The sequence below is a fragment of the Parus major genome, chromosome 2 (assembly GCF_001522545.3).
Source record: "Parus major isolate Abel chromosome 2, Parus_major1.1, whole genome shotgun sequence".
Classification (NCBI taxonomy): Eukaryota; Metazoa; Chordata; class Aves; order Passeriformes; family Paridae; genus Parus; species Parus major.
Window position 1 is genome coordinate 36,394,397 of NC_031769.1, and position 12,995 is coordinate 36,407,391.

General features: G+C 39.0%; 1 long non-coding RNA gene across 1 annotated transcript; it reads right to left on the bottom strand.

Moving 5' to 3' along the window:
• Positions 1 to 11,773: 11,773 nt before the first annotated feature.
• LOC117245432 lies at positions 11,774 to 12,562 on the bottom strand. The gene is made up of 2 exons (XR_004500128.1): positions 12,464 to 12,562; positions 11,774 to 11,953 (listed from the first exon to the last, which is right to left on the bottom strand). It is a non-coding gene; the product is annotated as an uncharacterized LOC117245432 (long non-coding RNA).
• Between the last annotated feature and the right edge of the window lie 433 nt (positions 12,563 to 12,995).

Here is a 12,995-nt window from a genome sequence, read left to right on the forward strand (position 1 = left end):
GCTTAAAAATACTTAAGTAGCCCCTTTTTGTTGTGCAGTGCCAGAGCCTCATTAGCTAAACATTTGGTCAGGAAGGCTCTAGATAATGAGGTAAGACAAGAGAGTCTCAAAAGAGAATAGCAAATGGCTGAGCTGGAGAAGGGGAACAAAAGGTGTCCCTGGGACCTCCTGAAATAAGTGGATATTAAAAGGCGATATTAAAGGGACTTGCACAAGGGCCTTTAATGGTTAAGTAGACAGGAGGAAAGGTGGCTCTGCTAAATATTAGGATTCATGATGCTCTGGAATGAAAGGTTATCCCTTCTTATGGGGAATCAAATTTCAGATGTCAGAAAATGCATCTCTCAGAAGCAGAGTCCCAGAAAAAGAAAAAAGAAGCTAAAACCATTCAAAATAAATTTTTAGACAAGACATACAGCCTGATATTTAGACAAGACATACAGATCAGAGTGTTTTGCTCAAACATATACAATATTGATTCTTTACTGCAAGAATATTTGACTCTTCTAAATCAAGAAACTGAGCAGGGTATAGAACATATCTGTCTGTCTCCAAAGCAACAGGCTGCCATGCATAAAGTCCCTTGTTCCATGAAATCCTGGAAGCAAGTCTTCTGAAGATTATATCCTGTTTTATCTAGATTTTTAGCTGTGAAGCTCATGGTGATAGAGGACAGATCATTATAAATTTTCAGAAAGATAAACAAAGATACAGGAAGGAGAGATTTCCCAAACATCACAGAATTGCTGCATGGCAAGAAACCAAACTTTTCTGCATTGCAGCCAAGTGCCCTGCTTTGAAACCCTACTGCTTGACAAGAACAGGATCTGCTTAGTTTAAACAGTTCCAGCTTTTCATTAGGTCACTTACATCCCTCATGAGGCTCCCACGGCTTTACAGATTAGAATAAAAGTTGTGAATGTAAATCAAAATATTGCTGAGCATATTATTACTATGTAGGGAACCATTATTTGCTTCAAAGGTTAAGCACAAAGGAGTTTTACCATGGATTCACAATCTTAGGAGACCACTTCTTGGTACAGAATGACTGCTCCAGGGTTATGTGCAGTCCCTTCACAGCTGCTGTAAGGTTTTCCTTGCCTATAAAATTCTTCCAGAAAATAACTCCCTTATTTACATGTGTATTCAGGAAACAAATGCAAAATGGAACCTGAGAATTCTGTAAAGTGTCACAAGGACCAGAGATGTACTTTTCTCTCCATTATGCTGTCTGAACTCATATCTTTAACTCCTGAGTATCCTTGCCCCAAACAGCCTCAAGTAAATATGTGGAAAACATGCCAAAACCATTCTTGGTATAGTTCCACAGTCCATTGGCAGCTCCTCCTTGCCTTTAGTGCAATGTAGTGCTTAACCACGTTCATCTTGATAAAATTCCAATTAAATTCTAATGAATGCTGTTAGAAAGTGTGTTTGGTTGTGGGTGCTGTTTCTTTTGTTCTTTCTGTAATAAAAACGCTCTAAATATTCATTACCACCCACACCGCCAGTCTATTCTCACAGAAAGAAGGAAGAAATCGCTTGGATTTTTCCTGTAGGTAACTATCCACAAGGCTGAAATGTCATTTAACATAAATTAAATTTGTACAGCTAACAATGCTGTTTTGAACAAGACATACTATGAAAAACAGCAAGCACATGGCAGTGGATTTAACTGGCATGCAGTTAAACCAAATTAAGTTATTGATGGCCAGTATCAATAAAATTACTGATGCTTATTCTGGGAGTTAGAGTCAGTGAAACCTACCCCGTGAGAGACAGCATCACTGATTTGCTTTGTCATAGCAATGTCTTGTCTCCCTATTAGGAATCTCAACCACTTAGTCCTACAGCTTATTAGGAGCTGTAGAAATTTCAGGAAAAATAAGGATTGGGAAGCTGAAATGATGATTCATCTGCTCCTTTATTTTCCAAGCTGAGGAAACAGCTGGGGGTGGGGATGATGGAATTAAAAACCAAACCAAAACAAACAAAACAAACACAAAATGAAGCAAATCAACATTGGCTCTCTGAAGTACACCAGAAAGCAACACCTTTAATCCTAGGGAGCCATCATTCTCAAAAGGAGGGGCGGGGGAGGGAAATCCTACTGCACATTTGCAAAGATCAGCTGCCTTTGTTGCAGAAGGCTTTTGACTACAAATAGGCTCCCCAGGACCCTGATCTTAGGACACAGAGTCTTTTCAGGGCTCAGCTCCTACTGAGACAGCTGAGGCTTATGTTGCAGTGCCTGAAAAGAGATTGAAATGCAGTTTGCACTGAGATGTGCAGCTGGATTCAGATAACCAGTAACAGGATGCAGGAACAGTCCTGTACAGTTTGTGCCTACCACTTTCTTAAGTTTCACTCATTGTCATTGCAAAGAAAATTTTTGGCTTGAAAAATTTTCTGAACAGAGCAAAAATCTTTCAAATGGCAAGCAGGGTGTTCTTCACACTGTCCTCACAGGTGTGGGCTGGGACAGCCAAATCCTATTTAGAACTGTTGTCTGGAAATGCTAAAAATAAAAATGAAAAAAATCAACAACACTCCCAAAGCCACACAGAAAAACAAAATGTGTAGTAGGGCCAGCTCAGCCCACCTGAAGGGTATAGGATATCAGCACAGAGAGGCAGGTTTCTTTCCATATTCCTCTGCATAAAATCAATTTGTTAATTTGAGTGGATTCCCTACCAAGCCAGTGTGACAGGTAATGAAGATCCCTCTCATGTGCCTCCAAGGCCTGTACCATAATATCATGGAGACTTCTAGTTTTCTGGTTGGTCTGGATCTCAGTTAAGGTTCAGTGATCTGAACCACAGCAAAATGTGGGAGAAGCAGCCTTCTTTAGTAGATTTGAGTATCTCCAGTAGTGATTTCTTAACATAGGGAGCCTGAGAACCTTAACCTCTCCCACCCCACACTACTACCTTCAAATTACAGAGAGCAAAAGGCAGACAAAAATCATCCTGGTTATAAATATCATAAGAGCAATTACAAGTTATTAATGATTCTTTCAATGCCTAGCTACCATTTTTTAAACACAGAATGTGTCACCTCAGGTGAGTTAGAAGCAGCATTTAATATGATAGAAAATAGCCACATTCACAATGGAAAGAAAAATTGGAAAAGTTAATTATAATGTTAATTTTGTAGCTGTATAGCTATACATCCGCATCCCACTTCAATGAGTTATTAAAATCAGCTAGGCCAATCTAAGCCACTGGAAAAGAATGGTTTAAACTAGGATAATATGTAATTCCAATGCAGAAGGAATGATGTTTGAGCATATGGAGTTTCAACAACAACCCTTTTGTTTACAAGTTCCAGAGCCTTTACCCCCATGAGGACATTGCTGAGTTAATATGGTACAAAAGTGATGGATTTAAAGGTTACCTCTCTTTTTGCCGACATGTGAAGCACACACATATAATGTCACACAAAATCCTGAGCAAATGGATGTTTAAAGCCATTCTAATGAAAGAAAAAAAAAAATAAATGTCAGCCAACAGAAAATATCTATTTTGCTTTTTAGGTGCACTTGCTGCTCTGCTTCATCCTCTGCACAAATTCTGAACAAGCCATCAAAAGGCAAGGATTATTTTCTTTAATCGCCAGCTCTTGCCTGTTGGCAGCAGTTCCAATCTACAGGATTTCTGAGAATTTCCTTTATGCAGACATGGATTTACTGAGGAATATAGATCTGGCCCTTTCCCTCACCCCTACTCATTGGTCTTGCTTGATGCTGTGCAGGGACACTTCTGTGCTGCTGTCAAACCACAGCTGTCCCCTCACCCACCTCATTTCATCAAAAATTGAAAGCCATACACTTTTCCCAGAATGACTAACGCTCCCCAGTGCAGGATAACAGGGGGCAACAGAGCCTTACCTTCATACACTTAACAGTTAAATCCATCTTGGACTCTAGAAGTGATAACCATGTGATAACCAAGTGATCACCACAGAGCTCTCACATTTATCCTTCTAACAAGTTTGACCTCTGCTATTTGTGTAAAACCTGAGCTGCAAGAACTCCTGGAGGTATTTAATCTACCTAGGTGTCTTTTAGATGTGAATCACTTTCTCAAAATCTCCCGCTGTCTATGCCACTTTTAAAAATTTTTATTAATAAATGAAGGCAGAATAAAACCACAAAAGAAACAAAATCTTCATACTAAACATTGAGGGTTTTTAGAGATTTTTGGAAATGTTGATGTTCTGGGGATTTTTCTCAATCAAACATCTAATACTTAGTTGTCTACTGGAAAACATATGGTCCTGTTCACCAGTTTCTATGAAAGACTCTATTCAGACTAGCACCACATTTCTGCAGTAAAACACAGTTAAGCTCAGGAAAAAGGAGAACAAGAGGCTTGAAGTTGGGCAATTTCTACAAGGAACAGTAGAAGAAAATATAATCAATCTTGTTACAGCAGTTAAGAAAGGCAGAGGTTTGCCTTCAAGTGAGGGTTTGTTGTTAGGTTGGGGTTTGTTTGGTTGTTTTAGAGATTGATTTTGGAAAAGTGGCATAAATCCATTTTCCAGGAAGTTTCCTATTAGGGCAGCCCTGTCTTGTGCTGCAGCCTTCCTGCAGGATAAGCCAGTTGTCTCTCCTGCCCCAGAGAAGCACTGCTCACAAGTAGCAGCTCCCATTTGTCCCACTGGTTGTGACTGACACCTGTCATTCTGTCATAGCAGTAGCTGGCACTGGGATGGGTTGTGCTCTCTCTCACTGCAGGACTGGGCCAGAAGGCATGTAGAAAGACAGAGACTGATGCTGCAGCTGCTCCTGCTACCATCTGAAAGCCACAGTTCCTTTCTAGGTGACAGACCCAGCAAACAAAGTGCAGCCTTTCTCAAGGCAATGAAAGGCCCTTCCTTGGATAATTTTCTTCAACCATGACTTCTCCAGGCTATAGTAACATTTACAGGTGTTCAAGTGTTTTTATATTGCTCTGAAGACTGGTGTCTGCAACTTATTGTTATGAACCATATCATGTGTAAATACCTCTGGAGATGCTAATAATACCAGTAATCATAAAGATTAATGCAACCAAAGATGGATTAAACCAACTACAATTAATTCCAGCATTTTCCACATCAGCTTTGCTGGGAAAAGATTGTTTTCTGTAAAATATAGTTTTGAACCTTTAAAGTTTGCCATCTACTTAAGGCCATAACAAAGCAAGGATTTTCAAGCTAGGTTAAATCATGCCTTGTGATGTTCACATTTTTTGCAAGCTGTCTATATTTTAAGCTGACTCTTGTGGCTCACTTTTATAGCATGGCTCCATATCTCAGAAATATATAATTAAACTTCACTGATCCCTATGAAAGTTTAAAATGCCAATGCTTAGTTGAAGATGTTTATGGACATTATATAATGAATAAATATAACAATCTTATTCACCCTTTCTCCACAATTTTTGAAAAAGCTCAGGCATATCTGATCTATTTAAGAGCTGCACAAAAGTTTATTTCTCTTGTTTTCAGAAAACAATTCCTACCTGCCTTACAGCACTCTCCAAAAGAAGATAAAAAAAAAAAAAAAGAGTTCAAATTCTTCCACATTCAGGGAAAAGAGACATATTATAATTTAGTTTTCCTTACTCCAAGGACCTTTCCAGACAGCACTTACACCAATGACATTCTTTTTTCCCTAAGGGCCATTTCTACAACTCTTGTTTGACCATACAACTTGTGTAATAAAAACACTCTAAATATTTTCTATATAATTTGCTTTCTGCAGCTTCTCCATGCTATTTTTCACTAAAAAAATAAAAAAAATAATAAAAAAAAAAATCTTTCAGATCTCTTTCTGGTCAGGGTTTCAGTGCCCTTTGTTTGACCATATAATTAGAACAAAGTAACTCAAACTGCTAAAAAAGGGTTTAACCTCTTTGTGAACAGTCATGACACCACCTTTGGGGAGGGTTTACCCATAGAGAACAGAGGAAGCTGCTCTTACTTGAAGCAGCTACTGTAGAATTTGAAGAGATTTGTTTCAGGCAGTCCCATTTAGGATACTACCAACCTTTTCCACGTGGCTTTTGATGAATTATCATGATTTGGCAGTCTACAGCTAGTAACCACTCAAAACCCAATTTTGAAATGAGACTGAGAATCTGAAACAAAATTTAAATATTAAAAAACCCAAACCAACAAACCACAGAGGGGAAGGACTGACAGATAACTTATAAATGAGATGTTTTCCCTTAAAGAATGAGTCAACAGTTTCAGTAAGCACATAGCTTTTCTTTCTCCAAGGTTATTTTTGCTCATTCTCTGAAATGGAAAAATGTTGTCTCTACTACAGCTTCAATATATCTGAAAGCTTTTGCACCTCCTTGCACAAATGTAACTATATAAATTAGATCTCCAATTTGTCAACAGCATACATGAATTTTTGTTGTTTGGTAAAAATCACAAGAAAATTGGGTTTTTTCTGAAAAACATCAGTTAAGCTATGGGCAGCAGAGGAGTTTGTTTTCGAGTCTTTCTAAGCACAATAAAAGTCGTTTTGAAAAGTAGTGTTATATTTTCAGAAAGAGATAAAACACATGGTGCAGCTGAAGGCTCTGAAAAACAAATAACTCACGTTTCCATGGCTTCTGCAGGAAGGTAGTGTGTGACCATCACCCAAAGACTGATAAACTGCAGAGAGTGATGGTCCCATTGAACCTGCAAGAACGGAAGAAATCAGGCCACGAGGCTCACCTCAACCTGTAAAAGGCCACTGGCACACACCAGCATCAGCAAGGAGCTGTGGAAACCATATCAGGTGGAGGTAAAGCCACAGGGATATTTGTGTGCCTGCTGGAAACAAGGTCTCTGGAATGTGGCAGCCTCTGGGTATCCAGCTTGGGTTAGCCCACAAAGGGTACTAGAGAGAAGGTGTGAGTTAGCAGTTACCTACTAATTATTGTCTAATGAACATAGGCATTCTTCATAATGGTGTTCTGTGACTTGCATGCTCATACAAATGGGAAAAAGAAATTCACATTGCATACAGGAATAACATATTGATGTCTTTGTAAGGAGAAACTTTGATCAGGTATTTGCCCTGGTACTTTTATAAACACATTTATAGGTGTACCTGGAGACTTCTATTTCAGTGTAGCACACGTATTTAGTCTGCAAAAATACTCTCTTAAGTAATTATTATTGCTAATACATTGCATCCCAAAATCCCACTGCTTTCAAGTCCATTTCACTGTCCATTTCAGAAGCACACAAGGCCAGCTTTTCTCGTTTTCTCCCTGCCCCCTTTAAGCCAGCAATGACTTTATGCTTCCACAACAAAATTAAAGGCACCCATTAAAATTAAAGGCACAAGTCCTACATGAATTCTCTAATTTGAGAATAATTACTGGATGCTTCCATATTTTACTTTTATATACATTGACATAATTCTAATTTGTTTCATGTCTGCTGTCAGCACATATGTTGCTTCGATAAATTCACATTGCGTACAAGCTCCATGTCACACGTGAATGTAAGCAAAGACTGTCTCACTTAGCACTTCCAGTCCAGCTCAACAGAAAATAAAACAGGCAGCCTGCTTTCCATAGCACCATGCTGATTGGCATTAGCTGTGCTAACATTACTGTCTGATTGCATCCCAAATCAGTCTCGATCTGTCTAGTGGCGGTGTCCAGGCAACCAGCCCAGTTACTGAGGTTATTTTGTCTATTTTGTTTAAGTGCTGATGAGATCTTCCCATTTCCTGGAACTTCTCCAGACTTGTAAGACTTTTATATAAAAGAAAATAGCAACCAAAATTAATTTTTGTAGCAGTTCTTAGTGGAATTTCTCTAAGAACATTCAGAAAAGTTTGAATAATAGTAAATGAAAAGCCCTATGAAGATCTCAGTTTGACATAAATTAACATGCATCTACCCTTACCCCTGAATTGTAGATATATGAATATTACATACACAACAAACTGGTAAATAAGGTTGTGGTAATTTGTTGTGTTACTATCTGCAGTTCTTCATTCTGTATTTTGCTCCTTGCAGTTACAGTCCTCACAGCGGGAGTTAAAAAACCTCAAAAAACATCAGAAGCAGCATCCAGAGCCCAGCTGTCACAATTCACAGCATTTTGTCCTAGCCACCGACCTGCAGTCAACATCCATTTACACTGAAGTGCAACAGTGGAGCCACAGCTGCACAAGCTTCTCCTCTTACACTGGAGAGGCCATGGGAATTGCTGGAGGAACACAACTACTGCAGATGCTTACTTTGTGAGACATTTGCAAGAGGCCTAACAGAGAAATGGTGTTTTGAAACCACTAGCTGCTACATGTGGCCAAATAACTTTTTGGTCCCCTTTTTTTTCCCTGGAAATTGTTATATGAGTCGTTACCTGTTTAAATTTGGATATTTTGTTCATTTAGATTTGTCTTATTGCAAATGTTGTCAGTGAAACACTATTTTTTCCTACTATAAAATTTAAAGTCTCTGTTTTGACCTTAGTGGAGCATCAAAGTATTATTACAAAAGAGTCTGAGAATTTTAAATTTTTTTCTATATCCTATATTGGCCTGAGGAATTAAAACAGTCAACTTAAAATGCCAAACTCTAAGGTTTAAGATCTTAGAGACTTAAATAATTTCATTAATAATATAAGTGAACTGTGTATTCATAAACCCAAACACCGTTCCTAGGCCTTGAAAAAGAGCACCACTAAGCAAATGCAAATTGCTTGCACATGCTTTAGTTACAGTTGGTTTTTTTTTTTTCTTCTGCACAAAATTTGTGTCAGACTGCTGAAAACCCTGGCAAAAATTACATTTGTTTCTGTTTGTACAAGTTATTTCTCAGTGACAGATAACACTACATGAAAGAAAGAGAAAAATTAATATAAACTAGAGATAGACAACCCCAGGTCCCACTGTAATATTTTATGATTTCTAGCACCTGTATTCTCTTGGATGAGCAGTTAGCTGTCCAGCTGGATTTGATGATCTTAAAGGTCTTTTCCAACTCTAGTGGGCTGACCCTGGCTGGATGCCAGACCCACCAATGCCTCTCTATCACTCCCCTCCCTGGAGAGTGGATGCGAGAGAAAATAAAACAAAAGATTCATGACTTAAGGACCAGGAAAGGTCACCCACCAAATACCATCACAGGCAAAACAGACTCAAATTTGGGATATTAACTGAATTTATTACTGGCAACATCAGAGCAGAATAAGGAGAAGTAAAATAAACCCTTAAAAATACCTTCTCCCCTAACCCCCACTCCTTTCCACTTCTATGTCCTCCCATTCAGCAGTGCAGGGAGATGGGGAATGGGGGTTATGGTCAATGCATTCCATGTTGTTTTTCCCACTTTTCAGGGAGAATAGTCTTTCCCCTACTTCAGCATGGGGCCTCTCCCACAGGAGACAGTTCTCAATGAACTTCTCCAACATGAGTCCATCTCATCAGTGACAGTTCTCTACAAACTGTTATAACATGGATCATTTGTCCATGGGGTGCAGTCCTTTAGGCGCAGGCTGCTCCAGCACAGGGCCCCCATGGGGTCACAAATCCTTCCAGGAAAACTGCTCCAGTGTGGTCTCTTCTCTCCATGGATCTGCAGGTCCCTGCCAAGACCTTTCTCCAGCATGGGCTTCCTTCCCATGGGGTCACAGCCTCCTCTCGGGCACCCACCTGCTCTGCCATGGGCTCCTCCGTGGGCTGCAGGGTCACAGCCGCACCACAGCCTGCAGAGCAATCTCAGCTCCAGTGCCTGGAGCACCTTCTCCTACACTAACCTTTGTCTGCAGAAGGTTACATGAAGGAAGCTTCTGGAAGCTTTCCATAGAAGCCATCCCTTTAGCCCCTCCTGCTACAAAAGCTTGGCCACGCAAACCCAATGCACCAACCATTTCCACATTTGAAATATCACACACATTTTCTTTTTTGAGTGGGAATTTTAAAACACATTTTTTTTGACTGTTTCAATACTTTTATTGTCAGTATTCCCCTTTTACTAGAGGAAGATTACTAGTTCTGCAAGTTTGACACTGAGCTGTGGTTTGGAAGATCCCAGAATGAACTCCCCAAGTTATCACCCATTATTCAATGAGACCTTACACATGTCACTAAGGGAATAAAGGTCTAGAAAGATGTAGACAACAGACACCTGCACCTCTGACTCCAGGCTATAATTTGAGGTCAAATACCTCAAGAAATATGAAAAGTTCAGTAAATACCAGCTCAGAAGTTCAGAAATATTGAAAACCTATCTAGTGTAAAAACGAAAAAAAATAAAAAAAGGACCACAGTTCATAATCCCATTTAAGCAGTGAATTAATCAACACTGCTTCCCATCCATACAATATGCTCTATTTTAGGAGACTAATGCCTTTTGTTATCTTTGTATTGAATAAACTTTGCTTAGTTTTCTCAAAGTTAATTTTCTAATGGACTTAAGTATATGTCAGTGCTAGGGAAAAATAAAGCAGTCACAATGTTCTCTTCACATTGTCATTCATGCAGGAAATATTTTTGAAACATAAGGGTCAGCCCCTAGGCGTTGAATTGGGTATAGTCAGGAAGTTTAGGAGCCATTGTGCATAAGTAACACCCGTAGAACCTGCAAGAAGGATACAGAGATTGTTCCTTGATGGGCAAGGTGCAGCAGATTGCTCTGCATGAAGCGATGTCTGCCTGCCTGTCCTCTGCACCTATGTGCAATGAAACGGGAATAAGCACTTTCATTCTGTTCTCTTCTGCCTCATGGGGCACAAAGGAAGGACTGTCAAATCACACGTTCTATCACAGCAGTGTGACATCATTTTCTCTCTGAAGCATCAAAAAACCTGTGGTAAAAGCAAAAACCTTGAGAACAGAATTAAACAAAAGGACTCAATCTTTTTCTTCTGAGAAAGAACTATATACAAAAGATATAGCTATAACAGTTCATTTTAGGAAGCGTGTTGTAAGAACAGGTGCAGCATTTCAGACAGAGTATTTGGAATCAATTTCATTCTTTACACCCCCCTCCTTTAGGGGAAGGGGGCACAAAAAATAATGCCTCTGTAGTTTTCTTACCTAGAGAAGGCCAATATTCATGCTTTTTTTTTCTCCCTTTAGATAGAAAGAGGGAAAATATTACATACATGTGGATTTAAAACCCAAGGCCATTAGTGACATTAACTAAAACATTTACCCTCATTGAGAAATACCTGGCGTTACAGGACAAAATTAAAATAAGCAAGGAACATTTCAGGAATATGTCAGCTGGATTTCTGTAAGCTCACCTACAGGATGCTCTGCAATCACCTTATTCATGTGTTTACTGATTTCTCATCATTACTAGCTAAAAAAGTCTGAGCACCTTCTGTTCATTTTACATTTATTCATAACAGATTCACTGTTTTCCTGATATGAATGTTTTCAGCAGTTTATAAAAAGCCAGGGCAGCCATTCAGTTAAAGAATTATAGTCCCTTTTCTTAAACTGAATACCCAGCGCTCAAATCTCCTAAACATATGGGCTCAGATGTACTAAATAATGAGTTGCCATGCATGAGGATGCATGGCATCCTCATCTCCCAGGATCATGCTGAAAATCATAAACTGTCATTGTTCTCTACTGCTGAACTCCTCATCCAGGACACCACTGAGGACAGCAGCACTGTCTGGTTTTGCACCAATCAAGACATAATCTGCATTTGCACCACTTTTATAATGATTTTGGTTTTAGTTAGATTTAAGAATTAGTCCTGATTGCATATTTTTGACAACTTCCTTAAATAGTTTAGCTTAATATAGTTTACAACCTGTTTATGACCAGTATCACTGGAGGCACTTCCAAATTCTTGACTTGGACAGCATTGAAGTGCAGAGGACTTGTAGCTCAGCAATTCTGAAGGCCCTCTGAAATCCAGAAGGCAGCATTTTGTAGTGCCACTTATGGTGTGAGGTTGCAGAGAATAGGCGGCTGAGAGTTTCAGAAACACTGACAGTAAACAAACAAAACAGCTTAGGAGAATGAATGAAAATAAATTTTGATTAAGTCTGTTTTGACATTTGTTAAGGAAACCTCTTGGGTCCCAGTGGGACAGGAAAAACAAGGAAATATGTATACTTAAACCTGAAGTTCCAGGCCTCTGCCTCAATTCTATATGCCAATTTCAAGGGTTGCTTGCCTGATTTTGAGACCCTTCTAACTCAGAATATTCTGTAATCCTGTGTGTTGATTTGAAATATTTCATAGCATATTTTATAAAAACATCATTATTCATCTTAGGAAAATAGCTCTACAATAAAGTGTCCATATAGCATATTGTATTTTCAAATTTTTCTTTAAGGCTGTAAGATTTTGAAAGGCTTTTATTTAACAAAAAAAAGTCAGAAGTAAAACTTCCATTTACCTCTAGGACTACAGCTTGAACAAAAGCAGATAAACCACATCGATACCACAAGAATTAACAAAAACCATCACATACCTCTTTTCATTCCATCTTACCTGAAAGCTTTGCAGCATTAGCTGGGACCCCACCACAAAAAGGCAAAATCATCAGACCAAGGGAAAGCAGAAACTTAACTCTGCCATACTACAGAGAGGGAGAATTCACCACCCTCTCCCCTCCATGTATAAGACCAGGAGCTTGTTTTCATCTTCTCATCCGAGTGTTATTTACATTTAATACAAGCAGCTGTGACTCTGCCCGTGTGAAAGACATTACCATTTTCCCTTTCAGGCTGAGGCCAGGCTATCCAAACTAAAACACCATCCCAGTGCAATTAAAGCACACATACCTGGCACAAAGAATAAAACAGATTGCAGGGGAATATGAGGGCTTAGTGAAGACTCGGTAAGATTGGTGTAAAACAGCAGAATTGTGCCATAATTTCTATTATCCAGGCTGAAAATTTCTGATTTCTTTATGTTGTTATTTTTTGTTCTAAAATTCCATATTTATGGAAAATTGAGTAACTAGAACATGAACCCACAATACCTTCATAAACTTGAAGTAGCAAAACTTCTCTATTTACTT